The sequence below is a fragment of the Ursus arctos genome, unplaced genomic scaffold, assembly GCF_023065955.2.
Source record: "Ursus arctos isolate Adak ecotype North America unplaced genomic scaffold, UrsArc2.0 scaffold_10, whole genome shotgun sequence".
Lineage (NCBI taxonomy): Eukaryota > Metazoa > Chordata > Mammalia > Carnivora > Ursidae > Ursus > Ursus arctos.
Genome location: NW_026622764.1, coordinates 13687911 through 13709164, shown reverse-complemented (window position 1 = coordinate 13709164; position 21254 = coordinate 13687911). Strand labels below are relative to the sequence as shown.

At 38.3% G+C, this 21254-nt stretch overlaps 1 protein-coding gene across 1 annotated transcript in view; it reads left to right on the top strand.

Annotated features, from left to right (window-relative positions):
- Positions 1-21254, top strand: part of HS6ST3 (heparan sulfate 6-O-sulfotransferase 3) — a 627468-nt gene that overhangs the window by 438802 nt on the left and 167412 nt on the right. The window lies entirely within an intron of this gene.

Genomic DNA, 21254 nt, shown 5'->3' with positions numbered 1-21254 from the left:
CTTGGGTTTTATATTTCAATTATTTTATTTCTAGAAATTCCAGGTGGTTGGGGCACCTGGGTGGCTTAGTCATTAAGCGTCTGCCTTCCGCTCAGGGCATGATCCTGGCATTCTGGAATCGAGCCCCACATCAGGCTCCTCCGCTGGGAGCCTGCTTCTTCCTCTCCCACTCCCCCTGCTTGTGTTCCCTCTCTCGCTGGCTGTCTCTCTCTCTCTCAAATAAATAAATAAAATCTTTAAAAACAACAACAAAAAAAATTCCAGGTGGTTATTTTTCAAGTCTGCCTGGCTTTGTGATAGTGCTCATTCCTTTCAAATATTTTCAACTTCTCCTTTTGTGTCCTCATTTTGAATATACATATTTTTTAACCTGCATCTCATAGTTCTATTATATGAAATCTATTTGGAGATCTATTTTTATTTATCTGTTGACTTTTACTCGATGGGTTTTTTTCCTGTTGTTGTTGCTGCTGTTGTTTTGTTTTGTTTGTTTGTTTTTTGGTAACTTGGGATTGTGAACTTTTTTCTCTTGGGGCTTTATTCGTTGGAATCCTTTGCAGCCTGGGTTCAGCATTAGATTGGGGCTGGGGATGGGAGTCAGGAATCTCAGAAACATACTGGCAGAGAATATTCTATGTTAACTGTCAGGTTGTAGGTTCCTACATCATGTTGTAGTAAAGATTCAGACTCTGAATCTATGTGAGAGCATACTTGTGAGTATATATTCTCAGGGAAGCTTTTATTCACCCAGACCCCAGTATATCTGTGTGTGTGCGTGTGTGTGTGTGTGTGTATAAGTGAGGTCATATATTTATTTAATCTACCATTTTTCAACAGATTAGACCTTAAACTGTATGTATGGTACCACTGGTACATCATATGGGTTGCAAATAACTTATCCCAACTTCGGTTAGCCTCATTGCTCTTTTTGTGATTATTTTTATAACGTGAAGTTCTTAATTTTAAAATAGTCCAATTTATCAATATTTTCCTGTTTTTGAGATTACAAATATTACTCTGTAGTAATTTTGCAAAGATATTCTTCTATATTGTCTGTTAATACACCTAGATCTGATTTTTTGTGAATGACATGAGCTAGGGAATCCACCAATTTTTGTTTGTTTGTTTGTTTGTTTGTTTTTTCACTGATTCATTAGTTGCGTATAACACCCAGTGCTCATCACATCACGTGCCCCCCTTAATACCCATCACCCGGTTACCCCAACCCAGGGAATCCAACTTCATTTACTTAACATAGAAAACCAATTCTCCAGCATCATTTATTTAGAAGTATACCCTTTCTCTATAGCTTTTCAGCCAACTCTGTCAATTATTAGTTTTCATACATGCTTGGGTCAGTTTGAAAGCTCTCAGTTATAGTTCTCTGGTTTATTTATATGTACTTCAATCAGCATCTTACTGTCTTATTATACAATAAGTACTAATACATGTTAGGCAAGTATTCTCACCTTATTTTCTTCTTCAAGTCTATATTGGCTGCTCTTGATTATTTGATATTCCATATAAATTTTAAAATTTGTGTATAGAAATATTGGGGAAGACCTGTTATTTTCATAATGTTGGGTCTTTCTACTAATGAATTTGGCATTCTTACCAATTTTTGTTTGTTTTTTGTAGACTTTAATTTTTTGTTCAAAATGAGTAATTTTTTAAAATTTTTCATTGTGTTCAGTTAGCCAACATGTAGTACATTGTAAGTTTTTGTTGTAGTGTTCAGTGATTCATTATTGCGTATGTACTGTGTATCACTGGTTAAATTTATTTCTTGACACTTAATATGATTTGATACTATTTTAAATGGCCTATTTTAAAATTTACATTTCTTATTATTGCTGCAGTATTGGAAATATAATTTAATTTTGAGTATTTGTCTTATATCCAACAGTTTTGCTAAAATTCTCTTATTAATTATCTGTATATTCTTTTCGTGTTGTATGGATGTACTCATATCTTTTGCAAATGAGCACAGTTTTATCTTTTCCATTCTGATTCTTGTATTTTTATTTATTTGTATTTCTTATTGGCAGAGATTTCTCAACCAATTTTTTTACGTTGAGTTATAATTGATGTGTAATATTGTGTAAGTTTAAGGTCTACAACATGTTGATTTAATACGTTTATATATTGCAATATGATTATCATAGTTAGCACTGGCTATTATTACCTAATAACTGTAATAATCTTTTAAAAACTTCTGGGTAGATTATTTCATTGGAATTTTATTTTACCTTTTTTTTCTTTTTTGATTTGTCTTGCTTTGTTATTCAATTTTTTCTAATTTTTTGCTTTCTTTTGAATTTTATCTCTGTACTCCTTTAAAAAATTTACTCTTTATGCCTCTTTTCAGTGGTTACTATGGATAATTTAACATCCATAAATTAGCACAGCTTAAAATTAATAATAACTTTAAAATGATACAAAAACCTTAGAATGCTTTACCTTTAGCACTACCCTCTCAACTTATATGCTATTATTGTCCATTTATTATGTTCCATATTTTTTAACCTTCACAAATTAAATTGTTTTATACATCAGTGTTTGTATTTACCATATATTTACTGATACCATTGTTCCGAATCCCATCTTGCATTTTAGGTCTGACTAGATTTCTTTCTTTCTGAGGCATATCTTTTAGAGTTTTGGTTAGGGTTGAGGCATATCTTTTAGAGTTTTGGTTAGGGGTAATCTGTGTGTAAGGAAAACTTGCAAGTTTTACTTTTCTAAAAAATGTCCTTATTTTGCCCTTGTTCTTTCAAAGTTAGTTATACTATACTGGGTGTGAAATGCTAGGGTAACAATTGCTTTGTCTCAGAGTATTGTACTCTGTCTTCTGATACCCATTTCTGTGCTGAAAAGTCAGTCATCATTGTAATTGTTCCTTTATAAATAATATCCCTTTTCTTTCCTCTGATTCTTTCAAATATCTGTTCTTTATTTTCATTGATACACATTTTTACTTTTCAATATGTCTAGGTGTGGATTTGTTTTTGTTTAGTATGCTTGGAAATCATTACGCTTTCTGGATTTGGGTTTAGTATCTTTCAAAAATTGTTCAAAATATTACTTAACTTTTTCCAAATTTTCCTTCTAATTTTATTCATTATGAATAAATGAAACTAAGAAACTTCACGTAGATATACTTCAAACTTTCTCAGCCTATCCTACCTGTCTCTGTTCATCTTTTTTCTATTTTTAATATTTTTCTCTCTGGGTTGATTACTTCAGATTTTATCTCCAAGATCATTAATACTCTCTTCAACTGTGTTGAATCTGCTAATTTATCCTACTGCATTTTAAATTTCATTTAAAAAATTAATAAATCCAATGTATACTTTTAGAAATGGATTGGTTTTAAAAGTATCTTATTTTTTCATGTTTTTTAATCTTTTATTTCTTGGAGTGTATTAATTTTTCTATATTGAGTATTATATAGTCAGTATTTGACATCTTTGCAGATCATTCTGTCATTTCTCATTCTTAGTGTGCTGTTTCTTGTGTGTGTTGTGATCCTTTCTATTGTGATTCCCTGTTTTTCTTAGAATTACCTGTGAGAACTGATAGAGCTTTTCCCTGATGTTGAGGTCTCTAAAGGATGTTCAAGATTAATAACAATCTGGCTGCGTGTTTAAATTTTTTCTATGCTTGTGGTTTTTCAATACATACAGAAAGCACAAATGTGGGTCAGAAATCCCAGATTGTCCATAAGGATTGATTTGTGATTACTGATTCTTGGGGAGATTTATTTTTCCTCGTACTTAGTATCAACTTTATGGTAGGCGAGTTCCCTTACTCTCCTTTCCTGGTGGTTAGGATTATTTATTATTTACTGTTTCACTTTGGAATCTCAGCTCTGTGTAGATTTCTGTTAAGTTCCTCACTCTAAGCAGACCCTGGCTCTTATCTCTTACTACCTCCTACACCCTAACAATCCATCCAAATAGAGAGTCAAGGTCGCACAATTCGGCCAATACCCTCAGGACAGCTGAGGCTTTGATGCTGGCATACCTCTCTGGGGCTGGCTTTTATTTCATTTTGGGGATTCAGTTTATCTGGGATTCCTTTTTTTTCTCATGAGTTCCAAGATGGCTTTAAAAAGCTATGCTTTAAAAAAGATTTTATTTAATCATTTTGGGAGCTTTCAAAGGGAAACAGAAAATTTAGCCTGCCATACTTTGAGCAATGGGAAGTTCTTCCCAAATGGACTTTTTCTATAGTGCCTGTTGGAATAGGGATATGAATGAAATGTACTTTATTGAGTTTTACTTTTTTTTTTTTGGAAATGCGGTTCACCAGTATAATTAGAAATCAATGGTTTTCAGTACTCTTAAATGTAAAATCAAGGCAGAAACATTCTAAATGCGAGAGTACAAATGCATATGGGATAGAGTTTGTTGCTAATTTCCTACCAGGAAATAAAGGTATATAGAACTGGGTTCTAATCAAATGAGCTGGGAGGTGGAGGTGATATTTCAGACAGGACTCTCTAGTGTCAAGGGCAAGGTAAAGCATATACAAAACAGCTCATCATTTCCCAAACTTTTCTTCAGAGTAGTTTTATTCTGGCATAGATTACGGGTTCTCTCCTTTAGCCTGGGTATCATGTAGCCATTCTTCTCTGGTTCCAAAAATAAAAGTTTAGCGCCCATGGCCCGGTTTAGATCAAAGAGCACAGCAATAATAAATGTTTTTATCGTGAAATAACAGCAATGAATACTGTAAATTTCATTCTCGAAAGGCTGGTAACATAAGACACTGACTTTGTCCAAGAGTCGTAAATTTAATGAGGTAAATAAGAATGTTCCAAGAGTAAACAATGTTGTTTGTGTGGAAAAAGAAATAGCCATTTGTTCTCTTTTTCTTTTTCTCTGCATCAACCCATATTGCCAGTCATTCTTTTGGAAGATGCTGTTACCATTAGAGACTAGTTTTCAGCCCCAGTCTGTAGCATCTTAACTACTGATATCCCAGACATGCTGCAAAATTCTTAAAATACAGTTAACTTCAGTATACTTTGGTTGTATGTCATATTTTTAAAACATCCACTGAAGGTGTTTCTCCAGATATCTCCAGATAATATTGCAAATTCCTCAAAAAGCCAATTAATTTCAATTCACTTTGGTAGAGATGTCATATGTTTCTTAAACATTTCTTGCAATGATAGGATGTCATAATCAGTGCTCTGGGGCTCATGACAATCTCCTTGAAAGAAAACTAAGGGAGTGTGAGCACCAAAGCAGAGTGGGAAGGGTTGCTGTTTGGCCAGCCCAATGGAGACGTATCTGGAAATTCAGGCAAGTTAGAGCTCCGACTAGTTGAGATAGGAGTGATTTGGCTATATTTTCTCATTTGAATGTAATGGAGAGCTTTTCTAATTCAAGAATATCAAATAGGGGATTGTTATTTGGGGGGAGCCCCAGAATATCAGCTAATATAACTTGATTTCTGAACATCAAAACGTTGCTTCCTTTCTGCAATTCAGTCTTTTCAAATACCTTTGCAAAGCACTTCCAAAGCACCAACGCTTAGAAACCCAGAGAATTTAGGCGACCATTAAGGACTTAGATGTATGTCAGTGGAAGAAGATGGGCTTGCTGGTTTTGTTATGTAGTCACTGCCTGGTGAGCTCTGAGAACAGTATAAACCATAAACAGGATCCTTGCCCTTAGCAGCTTCCATACTGAAAGCGAATTCCTGGTTTTCAGCAGCAATACCATTTCTTTTTATTGTTAGTGTTGGCGATGGAACTTTGATAGTTCAGGCTGTACGCTACACGAAGGATTAAGGAAAACATTGCCTCTGTCCATATGGTGTGTCATCTGAATACACCAGGCAAGACGTTAGTAGATACAAAAATCTGGGACTACGCGATCGTGAGATGGGCATGTTTGCAGAGCAATCAGCCAGGTCACTTGTTTGTGTTTCTGCTCTCACTGTGCTGCAAGCCACACTTGTAATCAGAACCTCTTCTCATTCTTTTCTTCTTCTTTCATCTTGCTCTCCTGTCACTCTTCTAACAGTGGAAGCTGCAAGCTTGGCAGTGTGCTCCTTCCCTGCAGTGAGTCAAACATGGAGGAGCGGATTTCAGTACCATTCCTTGGATCAGTCAGCATGGGTGTGCGCACTGGCAGCAACCAGTGTGTCTCAGATTTCCAGAGAGAAAGGCAGGAATATAAAGTGAAGGCATATGTACAGACACCAACAGGGAAAGCAGAAACGAAGAGCAAGCACAACGAGCAAAATAAATCTCAGCTTGGTTCAGGAACAAACAGCACATGGTGCTGTCTGCTGACATATAAAACTTTCAGTCTCAAGGGACTGAATTAGTGACTGAAATCTTTGCTGAGCCCTTATCGAGTGAACATAGTATGCTTCAAAGGCATCAGAGAGAGAGTATCCAGAGAAACTTTAAAATGGAAGAAAACGTAGGAGTCCATTAGTCTCTTACTTCAATTCAAGGAGGAGGACATGCGAGTCCAGAGATGTCTTCGTGGGCTTCGTTCTAGGCACCGAGTTGGTCAGTGAAAGAGCTGGTGCTGAAACTTGGACCATGTGGCACTGAGTTCTCAACGTTTCCAAACACAGACCTGTGACCCTAAATATACATGAAATGAGGAAGTGGGTCCTATTTGTACAAGGGATGAAGGAGCTTATCCCTGGATTCTGCATTTCCACCTTAGCCCTTGCCTCATCTGTAGTTGCTAAGATGCAAGGTGGCAAGGCAGACGGAGAGGAAAAGTCAATAAGAAAAGGACAGGATGACTTGTTCTGTGTTATCAATACTAACTAAGGGTTTATAAGGCTAGAGATTGGTCGCCTCTGAAACTCAACCTTCACCCAACACATCAAGCCTCATTCTTTATATCCTAAGGTAACAGTCTCTGGAGATTTGATCTCATTCATTCATTCATTCATTCATTCATTCACTCATTCATATATTAAGTAAGCAATATATAGGAGTGTCTTTACCACAGAAAAGGTCTTCAGAGACTTATTGCCAAAGTCATCCACCATTACTTTGTGTTGACTTTACCACCATGTGGTATTGACACTGTTTTCTGCCTTTTCTATGAGAATCTTTACTGCGGAGCCTCTAGGATCTCACCCTATCTGTGTCGCACACGTAGGTCTCTGAACGGTCTCATCGCCTTCAGAGACACCTGCTTCCCCACGCCCCCTCAAATGGTATTTTTCCCCAAAGATTCCCACTACTGTTTTTCTCTCTTAACAAGTTCTTCATGGGGAATCTTATCCACTCTCAGGGATTATTTTGACTCCTATAAGTTTTGGAGGCACATAATGTAATTTTAATCTCTCACTCTTCTCTGAGCTTCAAGCTCACATAACCCAAGGCCCAGTGAGTACCTCAGGCCACTCACTTTCCAGCACAATACCCTTCCCATTCTGCCTTGGCTATGTTTCTTGCATAGCTTTACTCCCAGGCCTAATAAAACTGCCCTAACACAGGCTCCCCTGGCCTTTCACCAAGATGATTAACATTGTTTCTCAGTTGGGCTCCTTTTTTTTCTGTCTTGCACAAATAAAATCCATATTCTTTATTAAATTCCCAATTCAAACTGTTTAAAACAGATATGAACCTCTTTCCTCAGTGTTGAAATTATTCAATGTCTATCTTTCTAAAAATTTATAAGATTAAAAAGAAAATCCTTGGTTAGCTGGACATTGCCCACCTCTCCAGGTGTAATGGCCTACTCTTCCCAGTCCGGCCCTCGAGACATGCAGGGCAGGCTGACATGCTCTTCCCTGCCCTCTTGCCTTTGATCATGTTGTTGCCCATGCCTGGAACTCCCTGTCCTCCCTGCTCATTCTTGATGTCATTCCTATTTATTTCAGGATTCAGCTCTGGCCTAGTCCTCTCCCAGTGGTCTTCTTGACTATACCACCAGGATTACACACACATCTGCTGTATTCCCTTTGAAACCCTGGTCATTCTCTACATAACTTCGACTCACATTGTGCATGAAATGTTATGCTTAAGCATCCGTGTCCTGATCCGACTTTAAGTTCCTCAGGGGGTAGGAGTATGCAACCCCATCCTATCCCTGGGCAGAGGGGCAGTGCCTAACACAGAGTAGGGAGAGAATAAATTTTTCTTGACCTGACTGCCAGACCCCTTGCTACATGCCAGCAATATGGAGATGCACACTGTGTTGGCCCTGCCTCAGGGAGCTCACGTTGGACAGTGGGAGCCCTAGATACCTGGCAAGTTCCACCCCCCACACAATAGGATGTAAGAGGCACACAGGAGGTGGAAACCACCAACTCAGCCTGAAGAAGGAGAGCTGAGAGAAGGATCAGAAAATACTCCTCCATGGGATGAACCTTCAGCTCTTTTCTTCCCTTACCCTCCTCTGTACTTTTACTTCTTCAATTAAGGACACATAGTCCCTCCAAAACCTGACTGGAGAAGCATAGGACTACTTCATCGACAAGCTGATGAGATCCTGAGCTTTCCCTGGGAGCTGTTTCTCTCATCTGGCTTCCGCAAGTGTTTAAGCCAAGGAGAAAGTACACTTGTGTTTGCCAGGGACTTGCAAAATGGGCTTCTGACTGGCAAAACACAAAAAGCTTTAAAAAGTGAGGAAATTGTACTGCAAGCGCTGCCATCTGATAATAGCAAACAGGCTCACGTTTGTGCAGAAATTGGTAGAAGGGCGCTTGCTGCATAGTAAGTATGTGGCCGATAAGAGAACTAAATGCCAGTGTTACCTAATGTCACTTTTAGATATGCACTCCACACCTACTGACTTTGGATGAAGTTGCCTGCACGGAGCTGAGGGAGGATTTGGCTCCAAGCGTGCAATTTGGCCACGGCTACAGCTCTGACTGTTGAGAAAACAGCAGCTTGCGATTGGAGGTAGGGTCTGGGCACATCAACTGGATTTCTCGTCCTATCTCTTGGGCTCCCTCGTGCCTGGAGCACAGTGTGAGCCATTTTATTTACTTTCAGTGCTGTGTGGTGCCAGACTTGAAGCAGCCCAGCCCCAAAGGGGAGCTCAGCATATTTTTCCAAGAGTCCCCATTGCTAGAAACTCAGAATGGAGTTGACACAAATGTAATGAAATGAAAGCGCTCTCTTACCTTCCCCTGAATCCCAGAAAGCAGTGGCATTTGGAAAATTGTGTTCTAAACGAGTTGACAAGGGCAGGAGTTCAGTAGAAGCTAGCTATGAATCTATATATATTTGAAGATTTTGACTCACCTCCCTCCCCTCTGCTGTTTGGAGATAAATCATGTTCAACTTTAGGGAGTTTAGTTTAAATATCATGCATGTACACCTGAGAATTCTTTTGAAGAGGAAGAAGAAGGAGGAGAAGAAGGAGGAGGAGGAGAAAGGAGAGCTTTAAGAGCCATGTTGGTAACAGACAATAAAATAAAATAAATTAGAAACTTAAAATGAATGAAAGTAGTTTCCTCGATTGCCTTCGAAATTAGAAGAAGAAACAATTTTTTGGCAAATTGTATGAGTATGGACTCAAAATTTGCTGGTGCCTGAGGAATTCAGAGGTTATTATTACCACTGCTATGGCCTTATATAACTCTGTGTTAACTTGAACTTTATTAATGGGAGAGGGAACCAGCTGGGATTGCCTTTACGCCAGATATGAAAATATTCAGCTTACCAGAGCAGTATGGTGAACAACGTTGGAAGCATGCAGAAGTGGCCTATATAAGGAACATTTGTGATGCACCTGATATTTTGTGCTTTACACTGTGGATACAGAACTATTTCTTGCCACAAGCATAATGGAGTTGGAAAATTATAGCACGTACTTATGGAACAAACATAAATTAACTTTGAGGTCTTGGGCAGGTTATTTAATCTCTATTTTCTTCCATTTCCTTGTCTGGAAAATGGGAATAATTACCTCAAAGTCTTATTCTGTCAACTAATTGTGGTAGCATCATGCCTGGGATGTTGTGAGTGGTTGATACTATTAGCTTCGGTTATTATTAGGGCAGGAGAATTAAAGTAGTACATCAAAGCAGGTAATAAATGATGGTTAAGAGCAAGGCCTTAGAAGTTCCATGGTCCCCATTTCAAATATGTGTTGACTGCTCAAGGGTGTCAGGCATTTGCTACATACTGCTTATTCAGTGGTGAACAAAAGTATGAGCCCTCTGCTCTTATGGAGGAAATAGCTTCTGAGAAGGAGAATAAACAAGTAAACAAACAGTAATGGTACCCAAAATGGTAGTTCCTTCTTGCAGAGTTTCTGGTTTTGTTCAAAGCCTGGGTTGAAATCCCATCTCTGTTTAGTTTCCGTGTGTCCGCGATGACTGAGAAGGGCACCGTGTAGTGAGTAGACAGAGACGCTCCTGTGGTTTAGAAGACACTTAAGATTGTCAGGGGAAAGGGGGTTGGCTGTGGCACTCATGTCCTGGTGATAGCTCTGATCACTTATGGAGGGAATGCCTTATTGTGTGGCGTCAACGAGGAAACACTTGTAGCTTGTTTATTCCTTTGTGTGACCAACCACCCTGGCTTCCCCAGGGCTGAGAGGATTCCCAGTACTTGGAACTATCAGTGTTAACCCTCAAACAAAGATAAGTTGTTCACACTAGTTATGTTATCCACTTGTCCAGCATCAGACCCAGAAATATATAATTTCACCTTGTGGAAAGTTCTATAAAGAAAGAGAATAGGATGCTATTAAGAGTGAATTGCAGGAGGGACCTTGTGTAGATTAGGTGGGAAGTATCTCTGATGAGGCAGCATTTAAGCTGAGACCTTAGATATGGGTAGGGCATTAAGTTTAGCTCCTTTATTTCTTATGAATTGTTCCATCTTAGGGAAGTCATATAACTCTTGCTACTATAGTTTCTTCATCTGTAATAAGTGGATAATCATCATACCTAATCATGCTTCTTGTGCCCAGTCATATCATACTTCATTGAATATTTTTGAGAACTAACTAAAATAAATCATGTAAATCACTTAAAAGATTACCTGGCTGTTGATTTTTTTATTCATTCCATTTTAGTAAAATAGACTTAAAATTAATGAGACTTGTTTTATGGCCTCACATATGGTATATCCTGGAGAATGTTCCATGTACAGTTGAGAAGAATATATATTCTATTGTTGAGTGGAGTACTTTATAATGTCTGTAAGGTTTAGTTGACTTAGTGTTGTTCAAGATATGTATTTTTTGTTGATCATCTGCTAATTCTTTTATCCATTTTTAAAAGTGGGTTATTGAAATTTTCATCTATTATTGTTGAATTGTCTATTTCTTTAATTTTGTCAGTTTTTGCTACAAGTATTTTGGGATGCTATTGTTAGGTGCATATATGTTTATAATTGCTGTATCTTCTTGATAGATTAAATCTTTTATCATTGTAAAATGTCTGTATTTCTGGTAACAATTTTGGTTTTAAAGTCTATTCTGTCTAACCACTGCAGTTTTCTTTTGGTGTCTGCTTTCATGTTATATCTTTTTATTACCAACCTATTTGTGTCTTGAAAGTGTGTCTTGCAGATGGCGTATAATTGGATTATATATTCTGCCAATACCTTTTTCTTAATTGGATTGTTCAGTTCTCTTACATTAAATGAAATTACTGATAAGGTAGAATATACATCTGCTGTTTTGCTATTTGTTTTCTATATGTCTTCTGTCTTTCATGCTTTGCCCATTACTGCCTTCTTTTCGATTATATAGATATATTCTAATGTTATTTTCAAAATAATTTCAGTAGTATACAAATCTTTGCTCCTGTGTAACTCCATTTCCTCCCCCTCTTTGTGCTACTGTTGCCACGGAAATATCTTTATCCATTGTGTGTCCATCAACACATTTTACAAGTATTATTTGTGCAGTTATTTTTAAGTCAGGCAGGAGAAAAAATGAGTTGCAAGTGAATAAACAAAAAATTTATACCATGTTTTATATTTACCTGTATAGTTACCATTACCAGTGCTTTTTATGTGTTTATGTAAATTCGAGTTATTGTTTAATATCAACTTTTTTTTCAACCTGAAGGGCTACCTTCAGTATCTCTTGTGGGGCAGAAAAGAAGCAAATAAATTCTCTCAGTTTTTATCTGTGACTATCTTAAATCCTGCAACGTCTCTGAAGGATAGTGTTGCTAGATATAGAATTCTTGGTTGACAGTCTTTTTTCTTCTAGCATTTTTATTATGTCATATCACCACTTTCTGGACTTCCTGCTATCTGATGAGAAATCAGCTTGTTAATTAGTCTTATTGAGGATCCTTTGTGTATAATATGTTGCTTCTCTCTTGATTCTTTTAAGATTCTTTCTTTGTCCTGGACTTTCAATGATTTGAGTATGAAGTGTCTAGCTGTGGATCTTTTTGAGTTTATCTTGCCTGGAGTTTTTTGGGCTGCTTGGATATGTAGATTGATGGTTTTCTTTAAATTGGGAGGTTTCAGCCATTAGTTCCTCAAATATTCTTTCTGTCCCTTTCTCCTGCTCTCTTCTCTTCCTCTGGGGCTTTCATTATGCATATGTTAGTCTATTTGATGCTCTTAGGCTATGTTCATTTTCCTTTGTTATTTTTCTTTCTGTTCTCTGGACTAGATTATTTCAATTGACCCATCTTCAAGCTCACTAAATTTTTTTGAAATCATTTTATTTCTGAAATGTATGTGTATATGATTTGATGATAGTCCTAGACACCACTTCCCCAAAACTCAGCATTGAACATTACACACACACAGACACACCCCTTCTCTGATACATTTTGTATCATGAAGTCCAGATTATCTTTTATTTTTATTATTATTATTATTATTATTATTATTATTATTACTTGTATGTCTGAGTATAGTTGACACACAATGTTACATTAGTTTTAGGTGTACAACATATGATTCAACAAATTTATACATTATCTGTGCTCACCACAAGGGTAGCTGCCATGTCCCCATACTACACTATCACATTGCCACTGACTATATTCCCTTTGCTGTACCTTTTATTCCTGTGATTTATTCATTCCACTCCCCTTCATCCATTTTACCCATCCTCTCACACCCCCTTCCCCACCGGCAGCCCTCAGTTTGTTCCCTGAATTTACAGGTCTGATTCTGTTTTTTGTTTATCTATTTGTTTTGATTTTTAGATTCCATGTAAAAGTGAAATCGTATAGTATTTGTCTTTCTCTGACTTATTTCACTTAGCATAATACCCCAAAGCTCTATCCATGTTGTCACAAATGGCAAGACCTCATCCTTTTATGTGGCTGAGTAATATTCCATTGGATATGCTTACCACAGCTTCTTTATCCACTCATCTATCTGTGGAAACTTGGGCTGCTTCTGTATCTTGGCCATTGTAAATAATGCTGCAATAAACACAGGGGTGCAGATGTCTTTTCAAATTAGTGTCTTTGGTTTTTCTTTGCGGGCGGGGGGGAAGTGTTGTAAATACCCAGCAAAATCTCACTAATTTTTTTTTTAAAGATTTTATTTATTTATTTGACAGAGATAGAGACAGCCAGCGAGACAGGGAACACAAGCAGGGGGAGTGGGAGAGGAAGAAGCAGGCTCATAGCGGAGGAGCCTGATGTGGGGCTCGATCCCATAACGCCGGGATCACGCCCTGAACCGAAGGCAGACGCTTAACCGCTGTGCCACCCAGGTGCCCCTTAAATCTCACTAATTTTTAATTCTGCCTGCTCAGATCTTCTGTTGAGCATCTATAGTCAGTTTTATATTTCCTTTATTATGCTTTTAATCTCCAGAACTCCTGTTTGGTTTCATAATTTCATAATTTCACCTTTTTATTGATATATTCTCATTGGTGACCATTCTTTGACCATATTTAAAATAGCTAATTTTAAAGTCATTGTTGTAAGTCCCAACATTTGGCCTACCTCAGGGACAGTGTCTGTTGACTGCTTTTTCTCCCTGTGTGTCTATGGGCCATACCTTCTTGTTTCTTTGTCTCCAACTTTTTGTTGAAAACTCAACATTTTAGCTAATATAATATGGTAACCCTGGAAATCAGATTCTTCCTCCTCCCCAAGGTTGCTGTTGGTGTTTGTTGTTTTTTTAGTGACTTTTCTGAACAAATTCTGTAAACTCTGAATTCTTTTTTTGTGTATGGCCACTGAAGTCTCTGCTCAGGTCTCTTAAAGGTCAGCTAGTAATTGTATAGAAATTTCCTTAAATGCCTGGAACTAATTAGTCTCCCCGTCTTTGCCAGGGGCTCTATGTATGTAATGGGGGAACACCTTCAGTGCTCAGCTAGGCTATTTCTTCTCAATCTTCATTTTCTGCTTGCAGAGAATGTCAAGTTTAGCAAGAGGTTAGAGTTTCTTAGGTCTTCCTGAACATGCACACAGTCCTGGCCATATACACCACACATGCACATGGGCTTCTAGATTACTAGGAGTATGTTGGGAAATTTCAAAGCCTTCTATGGACATCTCATTCCTCATCTTTTCCTTTTAGGCTTTTGCTTAGTCCATTGTTTGAATTTTTGCCCACTGCCTTAGATGGCTGTGGTGTTAAACAGTTGTCTCTGATTTTTTTTTTTTTTTAAGATTTTATTTATTTATTCGACAGAGATAGAGACAGCCAGCGAGAGAGGGAACACAAGCAGGGGGAGTGGGAGAGGAAGAAGCAGGCTCATAGCGGAGGAGCCTGATGTGGGGCTCGATCCCATAACGCCGGGATCACGCCCTGAGCCGAAGGCAGACGCTTAACCGCTGTGCCACCCAGGCGCCCCTCTGATTTTTTTTTTTTAGAGGAGGGTAAACACCCCTGGAAGAAAGGGTTTTCACACTAGATAAGCTGTAAGTCATGTCTTATAAAGATAGCCATGCAAATAGGGTCTTCTGAACAACCACTAGATGGGTCAAATAATGGCCAATTCTCTAGAAATGGGGCTTTGAAGAAGTTCCAGCTCCATTCTGCCCCTTGGGAAGGCTGCCAGACTGCTGGTCTTAACAGTGATAGTGGCTGTCAGTTTTTAAGAAGACTGCAGATTTAGGGGTAGGGGTGGAAATAGGGCAAATTAAAACACCATGAAGCTTGCTCTTCTTAACAAGGTTTATCCTTTAACAACAACAAAAGTTCTATGAATTGCTGCAAGCCTTCAGCTAATATTCAGTTATAAAAAAGTAAATTCTGATAATATTTGCCAGTGTTCTCATTGTTTTTATGGAAGAGAAGCATTTTGGAGCTTACCACCATTTTCATGGATGTGACCTCTCACTATTGAGTGACTCGGTAAATGTGTTTAATTATTGTTATCAGTTAGCAGAAGAACCTCATGAGATGAACGTCATTCTCATAATAGAAATAGCAATGAAGCAAAATACTCGATGTCTTTCACTTCCTTTTGCTGCGCTTTTCCCATTTCACCAGCCAAGGTGGCTCCCCCATCAAAGTGGCATCCTCAGGAAGGGATTTGATATTAATCAATTTTGTCAGATTAATCAATTATATAGATTTCAGGTCATATGTTTTCTTTCCAAGGAAACTGTGTAGTGAGTCAAAGCATGTCTTTATTCTCTTAAAGGAATTTGAAGCATCAGTTAGAAAAGTGGAATTTTGTTTTTAAGGCAGGGAAGCCCTTGAGATGCCTGAAATAGCATCATATGGGCAGGAGACCTTAGTCTCGTTAGTGGGTCTAGTTTGGAGTCCAACTCCACCCGTGGGCATGGAGATCAGCCAGGGCTCTTGTGAGATGATTAGGGCACTGCCTCAGGGGTGTGGAGTGCAGGGAGTAGAAACAGCCTGGAAAACGGATTGACATTCTTGGGGGGGTTGTAGTAAGGATTGGCTTCATAACATGCAGCCGGCAAACTCAAAATTGGATGTGAAAATCAATAGCAGAAACCCATGGCTGTACCTCAGGATCAGAAATGTCCTAGGAGTGCCTTACTCAGAAAACCAAAACTGTCAAACCCTCTTGTTCTTTTGTTGGTCTAGCAAATAGACAAACAATGTTTCACAAAACAAATCTCTGGAAATGATTTTCGTCAATGGATCTAGCTGCAGAAATGACGTACTTCCGTAAATGGCAATTATTTGAAGGATGATCTCAAAGAAGACTATTTTAGGTGGAGGAAATATTCTACCTCATAACCTGGACCAATTCTGTGCCAGAAATACTAACTGTTCAAATTCCAGTGTGTGTGCTGTAGTCACTAGAGATGAACCATGCAAAGATCCAGAAATCTAAGACTTGAGAAACATTTTTAAAAATATATGTATTGTTTAATAGGGTTCAAAGCATCATCAGAGCATCCGAGCAAGGGTTGCCCCAGTAGTGCTTCTCACTGCTAGCAAATATTCTCACAGTGCTTGGGAAGCAGGCATGCAAAACTGGGAAATTCAGCTCCATCTCAGACACAAACTCAAGCCAGCTGTGCCTTTGCCAACTTTTCCATCTTTATTATTTTGCTTTGCTTTGTTTTGCTTTGGGAGAAGAGGGAGCAAAATCCTGCTGTGAATCTGGTGTTTACTTGTAGCCTAGACCTATATGACTTCAGAAACAGTTTTATGAATGAGGAGGGTGAAGCTCAGAGAGCCTGAACATGGAAATCTCTGTGTGTTTGACCATATTATGTGCACTTTGGCTACAGGATTCATACTACCTGAGGAAAAAAAAAGCACTTATAATAGAGAACATCACTTAGTGTGGACACTCTGTTGACACCAATACAATCTGTATTGAACAATACTCTTTTAGTTCATAAATATATGTATTTAAGGATGATTCATCTTGATTGTTGATTTATTGTAATTAACTCCAATTCAGGCAAAAGAATTTGGACCCCATTTATCAGATTAAAGGGAACAAAATGCCATTCAAATTGCTAAGAGAAGTTCTGGGTCCGTTGAACATGCAAATAGTTTATTAACAATTTGGTAGTTTATTTCCCCTCTAACTCAGTTTGCTCATGGTCTGCTTGAAACTAAGTGACCTTTCAGATTTCTTCAAAATCTATGATGCTTGATTGGATGCCATTGGAAAGAAGATTTGTTACTACTATAGTCAAGATGAAATTCAACAGACTCAAAAAGTTGACCTCATAGCTGACAATACTTAGGATTTTCAGTGATAAAGAGGAAGACACAAAAGGACCAGTGTTAAAAGCTCCTGTTTAAGGGGTTAAAAAATAAGTAATGTAGCCGTATTATGCATTGTGATTATAAACTGCTGAATTGGCGTTTGCTGTGACAAGAGTCTCCAATTTATTGGATGCATGTCATTGGAATTTGCCCTTTCTTTTATGTGTCTTTCCATGATGAATGCCAGTGCTGGGAAATGAAGAGCTCTTACCCTTTTCATACTTTGCTGAATACTGGCGAACTTGCCAATTGATGCTTCTATAATTTTTGCTTCAAGGTCACCTGAGGGGACAGAGTCATCCAAACAAGGTCACTGACTATGCTGAAAGTTAGTAGTTGTTTCTTGAAAAGAAAAGTCATGGAAAAATTAGGACACCGCGGAAATAATTACTTTAAGATGGAAAATGGATCAAGAGCATATTTTCTTTCAATAATGTAATTCATTTGCAATACAATGTGATAAATAGTGCTCGGACAACTAAGGTCATTTGGTCTGCTCTGAGTAATTCAATTAGGAGAAATCCGAAAGCGATAAGTGCATGGTAGGTGGGAGCTGTAAAAGCACTGGACTGTTAATAATTTGAGACTTTCTCATCCCTTTATGCGGATGAAAGTGGATCAATTATGTGAACATGCAGGTCTCCGTATTGTCCTCATTTTGTGTATGGGTCCTGAGGGAGATTACACAAGGACCCCAAACAGTGAGGCAGAGCTTTGCCTTTTGGAAGAGGTTCGCTGTCTTCAATGTGATTTTCAATCCAGGAAAAAAGAAATAACTGGCTTTTTTTTTTCTTTTCAAATCATAATTTCAATGTCCTGAGAACATAGAGCTCTTTTGATTCAGAGTGGCTCCTAAGAACTAAGACGGACATTCAACTGCAATTTGGGAAAACTTGTAATATGATAGCAAGCTTGGGCTGCCCAAGCTTTCCTGAGAGTGTAAGACCCAATGAACATGTGGGTTAGGCTTTTAGTACATTTTCCACAAGCAATCCTTAGATTTAGTAGGCTTCTCTCTACCATCCAGCAGACACTGGGGGTGGAATCTAAATTTAATTTAGCCCAAAGCAAATCTTCTAACAGTGTTCATGTTTTTCAAATAGAAAAATTGGAATACATGATTTGACAATTATAAATACATTTCTGAGGACAATGAGATTGTCCTCCAAAATTCTAGAAATGTGATCAGCACATAGAGGAACTGTACTTCAAAGATACATAGAGCTTTTAAAAAGTTGTATCATGTGTCTGATTGTTATAACATATGTCTAGTTTTATCCATAGCATGACTTATATCTAAATGACTCTGAATTAACTATACTCTTGATTCTGCTCTTTATCAGTGAAGCTAAGTTGCACACAAAAAAGCAGACTGTCTAGACACCACTGTTTCCTAATGACTTTTCTTAGTATTAATCAGCGTAGCAGGGCTCTTGGCTGTTAAGTGCAGTGCCTTGTACCAAATGTCAATTGACTTAAAACAATTTTTTTGAACACGTCTGAAAAACCACATTAACGATTTGGAAAATCTAAATGGTGTATGTTGGAGTATGCATATCTCCTGATGACAGTTTATTTTAAGAAGAGCTGAAAGTGGTTAAAATTATTCATAAACAAGTTCATACTAAAAATTCTTGTATAAATACGGAAAAGAATTTGTTGTACCCATTCTCTCAGGGGCTAAAAGAAAAAATTCTTATCTGAGGCTGATACACTTTCACCTACCAGGGAAAAAGTAGGAAAAAAGGAAAGAAGAAATACTTTCCAACAGTAGCAAAGTGATTCCAGTTTATAAAACCATTCTGGAATTTAGTTTCTTGCTCTTCTTTCTTCACTTGGAAATCGCTCGAGTCCCCTTAATATGAACATTTACCTGCATTTTGCCTTCAGTTTTCTCCTGTTTATCACAATTTGTCCTCTGAAGATTTCATCCTTTCCTATGACTTTGTTTCCTCCCTAGAGTTGTTTTTTCAACATCAAAAACTTAATACATTTTTGTTCTGGGTCTTAGTCCTATATTTCCATTAGCCACTAACATGCAATGACTTCAAGTGGGTAGCCCAAAATTGGCAGTGATGGGAGCATATACACCAGAAAGTTGGCAAAGTCTACAAATTCCACTCCCCTCCCTGAAGTCAGTTGTTTAATATTTACCAGCGCACCATTAGCTGTCACTTGCATTTCATAATTTCGCTTCAAACACAACATGTATAAAATAGAATTTGTTTATCAAACCAGCCATCTTTCACCACCCTCAGATTATCTCTCGTTGCCTTAGGAACAGCACCATTATTCTGCCCAATTTCTTAATGTTGATTGCCTCTGGACCCAGTCCTTGGTCCTCTTCCTTTCTCGCCTCATCTGTAATTGCTCCTTTGGTAATTTCATCCTGTTTCATGGCTTTATGTAGATTATATGCTGAGCACATCCCCAGTTATGTCTCCATCTCAGACCTCTACACACCTCTACATACCATCGCCTGTTGAATATGGCCGCTTGGATAGCTAATAGACATCTTGAGCTTGACATGCACTGAACTGCACGCACACATCTGCTCCAACCTCAGTCCTCTCTATCTTAGTTTATAGCAACTCTATCTTTCTAGTTGTCCATGCCAAAAAAAACCCCAAAAAACCCTTTGACTTGTCCTTGACTCCTCTCTTTCTTTCACACCCCCTATCCAATTTGTCAGGAGGAAATCCCATTGGTTTCACCATGAAAATACATCCTGCTCACTTCTGACCTCCTCCTTTGCTGTATCCAGGTTTGACCATTGTCGTGTCTCACTTGGATTCCTGCTGTGCCCTCCTCAGGGATCTCCCTGTTCCATCCTTCCTCCTTTACAAGTTTCCTCAGTGCACACTCAGCATATTCCCTTAAAAATGTAAGTCAGATCGTGTTATTCTTTGACTCAAATGTTCCAGTGGTTCCTATTTTACTCAGAGGGAAAGCCAGAGTCCTTATGATGGCCTGTAAAAGCCCCTAAGATTTACCCCAGATTTACTATGATTTCATTTCCTATTCTGCCCCCTCCTGCTTACTCTGAAGGAGGTATACTGCCATTCTTGTTGTTCGTTGAACTTGCCACACATGCTCCTGGCATGGCTAATTTCTTCCATCTCTTTCATGGCTTTGCTTGTATCACCCTCTTCAATGAGGTCAACCCTGACAGCCTTACTCAATATAGCATCCTGCCCCACCTCTTCCCTCAGTACTGATTCCCCCATACCCTGCTCTGTTTTTTCCATAACACTTAACATCTTCAAAAATGCTACATCTTTTCTATTTTTATGATACCTATTGTTTATTGTTTTTCTCCCCTACCTAGAAAGTCAAGCTACATGAGAGCAGACTGTCGGCCGTTTGCTTCCCTGATTTATGTAAAACATGAAGAGCTATGACTGTCATGCAGTGGAAACTGTATAAATATCTATGAATGAATGATCTGCCTTGAAAGACAATTCATCTTTGACTTTTATTTCTTTTCCACTTTCAATCTGTACCGAAATCCGTCCTTTTCTAAGTCCTTCGTTGGTGGCTTTTCCTCCAAAAGGCTCAAAGAACAGGATAGGTCTTAAATGAGTGGACCACCTTTAGGGTTTTGGTCCAGAAGCTGAGGCTGGCATGAGGACTATGTTTATCTGAAATAATCAGGTACAGAAAGAGTGCAAGAATGAGTGCTGAATATCAATTTGGGAAGTAGAACTTACTTTAAGTCCAAGAGGCACGTGGAACTTGCCCAGAAACAGGTACCAGAGCTAAAGGTTCAGAAGACTGGAATACAAGGATGTTGCAGCAGAGGAAGCAAGGTGTGAAGACCACAACAGCCACAAGTAGGCCTATGATGTATTTCTACCGGCCTGCAAACCCGCTCTGTGTGGGTAGGTCATCTGATAAAGCTATGTGATAGTGGTAGAAGGTTCTATCTTTCTGATGTTTCTTTATTCATTCTGTCCTTTACATTCCTACTATTACCTAAATCGCTGCAAGTGTGAGTTGGTGATACAGGAACCGCCTGTTCTTTGTGAGCACTGCTCTCTAATCCAACCTTTACCTCGATACCAGATTCATCTTCCAGATCACAGTGTCGATTCTGTCCCTCCTTCCTTTTAAAATTCTTTACTGTCTCCTCCTTGGCTACTGGGTGAGGGCCTGACTT